The sequence below is a fragment of the Lepisosteus oculatus genome, chromosome 5, assembly GCF_040954835.1.
Source record: "Lepisosteus oculatus isolate fLepOcu1 chromosome 5, fLepOcu1.hap2, whole genome shotgun sequence".
Classification (NCBI taxonomy): domain Eukaryota; kingdom Metazoa; phylum Chordata; class Actinopteri; order Semionotiformes; family Lepisosteidae; genus Lepisosteus; species Lepisosteus oculatus.
In genome coordinates, this window is record NC_090700.1 from 56,539,684 (window position 1) to 56,545,683 (window position 6,000).

A 6,000-nucleotide genomic window follows, 5' to 3' on the forward strand; every position below is an offset into this window, starting at 1 on the left:
TTTTGGACATACTGTAGTTTGTTCAATGTGGATTTAGAAACCCCAGCGAGTAGAGCATTACAGTAGTCAATTCGGGAGAAGACAAATGTGTTGATCAGCTTTGCAGCCATAGTTAATGATAATACAGGGCGAAGATGTTTTGACAATATGCTGCACACATATCAAGCCTGAATCAAATATCACCCCCAAGTTTTTCAGTTTAGATTGAAACTCAAGTAAAGTACCATCCACATACAGGGTTACTGCATTGGTTTTACATAGCTGATAGGGCAAGACAAGAAGCATGACTTCAGTCTTGATGCAGTTCAGAAGAAGAACATTTTGTCATCCATGTTTTTGTGTCAGAGATGCAATTGGAGAGAGCAGAGACAGCTACATCAGTGTCGGGTTTAGTGTGGACATAGATTTGAGTGTCATCAGTGTAGAAATGTGACCATGTGATCCTAATAGCTAACCAAGTGGGAACATGTGCTGTGCTGAAAAGTAGGGGGCCCAGTAGTGAGCCCTGATAAACACTGGACTTAATGTGTCCAATTTCAGCGCTAAAGATACCAAGAGAGACAAAGTGACAGCAATCAGTAAGAAAAGACTTGAACCAGAAACTCTAAACACAGTCTCAAGATGAGAAAATAAGATATCGGGCTTAGTAGTATCAAAAGTAGCACTGAGATCAAGAGGACTGAGGACAGAAAAAGAACCAGAATCAGAAACTATTAGAAGATCATTATGTTGTTATTTTAATTAATTATCAATTTGAACAAAATCATCAGGCAGATGATCAGGCAGAAAGAATTTCTTTCATGAACAAAATCAATATATATTTTTAGACCAATCCACTGAAAACAGCCCTGCTCCTAGAAGACAAGGAGGAGGTTAAACACTAAACCGCAATTTCACTCCTTAGATTAGCAGGAAAGGAAACATAATCAAGTTTAGCTTTTTATTTCCTCCTCTTGGAAGCTAGAGTGCTGCACACAGTTCTTCCAGGTGCTGGAATGTCATTGAAAACATGTCATTGGTTTAATAACATTTTAATTGCATTAAATAAATCATGATGTTTATTCAAGAGGAGATTAGATTCTGTGAGTTTCACTGAGTTTATCTGAGTTCATTCTCCTGGCAGAATTTTGGAACTTTACACAGGGCTTTTCCATTTTAACTGTTAGCATGCAAATATGGTGTTTGACTGGAACACATTCTTAACTCGATTCCCAGAAACAGCAGAGAAAAGGCTTGTCTCTACATACCGCACTGTTTGTCTCATTGAAAATGTGAAGCACGTGGAATGCCCCAAGATCCCCGAGGACTGTAAAGAAGTAGCAAGACCAGGGTGTCCTCAATGTTCAGTTCTGTAAAAGTGAATGATGAGGTAAGTGACCCTCACAGGAAGCACGACTGTTTGTGCTCCTGTCTCGGTTGTTTTGCTGAGGACACAGTCACCATCATTGCGACAGTGAGCAAGAAGCAGATATCTCCTTCGAGCAACACTGCCACTCTGAGCTCCAATCTGAACTCTGAAGCCAATTGGTGGTGCCTTTGAGATTACTGGGACACCACTCCATCATGTGCATATGAAATGTTTCCTTTTGGCTCGTATGCACATGTGGAATGGTGTCCCAGTATTCTCAAACTTTGCAACCTTCCATATTTGGTTAGATTAGAGCATACTATGTGTGTGATCGTAGTCCCAGCAACCAAGATTACTATTTGACATAATATTTATTCTATTTTCCAAAGCAAATGTTGTCCGGCATTGTCAGTCACAGCTTAAGGTGGACATCAGTGTGAGAACATTGAGGAAAACCATTTCAAATTGCATTTTGGTGTCATCAAACGTCAGTGATTCATTATGACAGACACAGATTTCTTTTGTTATACTGCTTGTGAGAGTGATATGTTTCTGGGTGTGCTCTATCGACCATGTGATGCAGGAAGATCTGATTTATGTATTGTAAGTGCTGCACTGAGCAAACAGGGGGACACGCGCGCCTGAGCTGGCACGAACTCCATCACCAGGGTTCCAGACAGAGCACAGTTGGCATCAGCTCTGCAGCGAATGACTCCCGCCTGGAGCACCTGGAGGCTCTGCCATGTGACAATTGCTCATAGGTCACGTGACCCTGATCTCGGCCGCTGCGCGTCTCGCGGGCTGTGCTGACCTTTCTGAGGGCTGCAGTCAGGCAGCGGGAGCGAAGGAGCTGACATCCCCAAGGGGACCTGCCAGCCCTTTCCCCTCCGCAGCCACCGCGCACATGATGGAACAACGAAACACAAATCCTCACTGTTATCTGACAGAGAACATCCCCCTGGACGGGCTGTGAGAGCAGGGGGACCTGTCGTGCCCAGTCCACTCCACATCTGCAACCATGACTGTGCTCCAGACAGAGCGCAAATCACATGAAAACTGCAGAGATTTACAGGCATATCGTAGAGAAGAGCAAAGATTCTGTAGTTGGTATGTTATTAACCACATTAGAATTTAGTTAAAATACTCAGAACAGTACCATGTACACAGTTCTAACTCTGTATGGACAACTGCTTTCTGACTTTCAATCCCCCTAAGCTTCCAATTAAGTTAAAAACTAATTGATCACTTAATGGCCATTAATGACTGGAAGAAGCCTGCAAGGCTCCCTCAAGGACCATGCCTGACAGTCACTGCCATAGACCACGGGGCCTCTACACGTACACCTGACGTCAGGCCCTGCTGCCCTAATCCCACACTGCCTGATGCGATCTAGCTGCACCTACTCCTGCTTCTCTCTTTGTTACTTCAGATGGAGGATTAATCTAATTCCTCTGAAGAATAATCAGGGAATAGGCAGAGTGGGATTAAAGGATAATTCACTGAATGTGTCCAACCAGTTGCAATGCGAGATTTCACCATGGGGTATTATTGCTGAAATAAATCACAAAGAGCTCTATCTAATTTGTTAGTACAGAGCAGTTATGGGCCACATATGACTATCTTGCCCATCCCTTTATCAACGACCTGTTGGTAAAACCAAAGGCGGAGAAAACTGGGTGAGGGCTAGAATGATTCGCAATTTAATGAGTCATGTAAACATTGCTTCACAGATGGTTATGACCAGATAATCAAGCATGATCAATTAGTACTTATTCCAAATATTCTTCTTAGTCACACCTGAAGATGGTTCCATAGCCAAAACATAGTGATTGTTTCTTCACCTTTCAACATGGAATGAACCTTTATCTGTTAGTTTGCAGCCCACGCATGCTGACACAGCTCTCTACTCAAGCATCTACCCGATAGTGACTAACTCTCACAATCTGTGAAGAGGTTCAAGAGGATCTGCCAACATCAAGGCATTTCTTTACCAGATGAGACAAACTTAGAAACATGGCACAAAGAAAATACATTTGAAAATTAATATATTACTTTAGATTTTAATATTGCATACAAATATTCACATTCTTCAAGTGACAATGTGAGCTTCAAATGTAATAAAACGTGCTTTACAAATATCTCAATCACATTTAAATATATTTCAGCTGTATTTACAATACACTAGTCTGTAGTATATTCATTGTAGTAATTAATATCCTACAATATCCATTGCTAAGATCAATTAATACTGCTATATCCCGTTATTCATTGTGACTTTTGTTTGCTCTTAAATAGACACTAACTCCCAGTGGTGCTTTCTGTTTCAGAAAAACAGAAAGGAGGTGGTAGGTCCAGGGACTGCAGTCAGCTGTGCTTCGTGTTTTACCAGCAGAACATGAGAGTGATGCCCTCCCAGGGTCAGAGTGAAGGGATTGCTGGGCCACATTGCGATGACAGCGTGCCAGTGGAGGAGAGGAGCACCCACAGCATCGTGTTGGACATGCCAGCCAGCACACTGCTGCAAATACTGCAAATCAAAACAACTACAGAGCGCTCTAAAAGAGCTGCCTGGTATTGTTACAATGATGCCCAAGAGTGCTAAGTCATCAGATAGGTAGGGTTCTCTACACAGGACTTACCAGCTTGTGACAGAGATAAAGGTTTACTGTGGCATTACATGGGGGCATGTTCAGTGTGGAGGCAGAGCCCTGGATTAAGGGCGACACATTGCCTGAGGATGAGCTTCACAGCTGTGAAGGCTCTTTAAAAACACTGGACACCCCTGAAGGGGCGAGCGGGGTGACCCCGGAAGGGGAGGAGCTTCCACCGGCAGTCCCACGAAACATTTTGCTTATCTACCCACTATGTGGAAAAGACTGCTATTCACCTGATACACAATACTCTACATCCACCAGTCCGGTCTGAGCGAGATGAAAACTCCACACAGGCCTTCATAACACTGCCATCTGCTCCTCTTCAGCAGTCTGAGTCAGCGAATCCCACTGGTCTCTGTGTGAGGACGAGGACAGAAAGCCCTTCAACAGAACAGTGCAAACAATGTCCAGTCTGTCCAGTCCTGTGTTCCCGTACCAGGAGTGTCTGGATGCCAGTTAGCATCTTCCAACATACAGGCCTGTCCTGTGCCATAGCTGAGGCTTTTCCAGCTGAGCCGTTTGGCAACAGATTTGACTTTGGAAAGTGATCATGCCTAAGCACCTAGGATACTATTATACACAGTGATATAGTTCATTTACACATTCCCTTCCTTGTACATTTCATATATAATCATACATGCTGGAGGACTGAAATACATATACACAATATTGTGGGAATTGTGGAGACATTGTGGCTAAGGATCTGCGCCTGTGGCTGGAAGGTTGCCGGTTCAAATCCTGCAGCTGGCAGAGGAATGTTGTTATCAGACCTGGCCACAGTGGCCACCATTTGTGCTTAGAAATAATGCCAAAACAATCCTGACCATTTTTAAAATACTGTAGCTTTCTTTTGAAATGCATATGAAATCATGAAAGGGCACAATTTAAAATAAAAAGGATTTTCCCACATCAATTATTGAAACAAAGCCTTTTAAGCTTTATAATGAGCCCTTTTAACTAATTATCGTAACTGTTCACACTGTCTGGACTATTTGAAAGAGCTCAAAAACATGAAAAACAAGAAAAAAGGTTGAGCCCAGCTGACTGCTGAAGATAACAAGAATGTGGAACTGGAACACTGTTCTTAAGAAAAAGACTCAACTGTGGATGGTAAAGGTGCTCCTTCACTGTGGTGTCCATATGTAAAGAGATCTACTACTGATGAATTATTCACAAACTTTATTGCTTTTATAAATGGTGCTACTACACCTTGTAGTATGAACCAAATGTACTGTTAGTGCTGTGATGCAAGACAAGCCACAGATTTTTAACTTTTCCTTAAACCCATATGAGATCCTCAGAAAAATGAGCCTGAAGACGATGCTGCAAATAAGCCTAACCTAAACACTCATTTTGAAAATATGGATTGATTGAACCTCAGCGGTGGATGTGCACTTCTCTGTCACCCATGACACATGTGTATGAATTTGAAACAAGACCACTAGATCTGAAGGAATCCCATATGGAAACAATTTTTGAATTTTAGACATGATTCAACATGATTTGCCTGGAAACCTGAATTACTCTGATTCTGATCAGCCATCAGACCAGACTTCTCAGATTCCTGGATGAGCTTGGGCTATGAGGGCATCAGCAAGGCACAGACATCTATCCCATCATGGATACAGAAAAACCTCTCAAGTGTCCCACATCTTGGAGTCAAGATGATTGCTTTTATTTCAGACATACTGTCATCAGCCTGTACAGAAAAGCTTACAGGTTTGGGCAATGTTCCCCTGTGTTCCCACATGAATAAATATTTAATTCTGTATGAAGAAGGGAAAACAGCAGACACTTATACAGCAGTGGCTGTATGGGACCTACTAGCCACAGTCATGTGACAGGCGTATGCTTGACCAGAGTTTAAACCATCCAGGATGGGGGACTCTTCCACTCTATATGTGAAGACATTTGTCTGATTATCACCTTGCCTCCTTTTTAAAGTCTGACTTTTCTGGCATGGGTCCCTATGATCTTGTAATGGAGACACTGAAACTA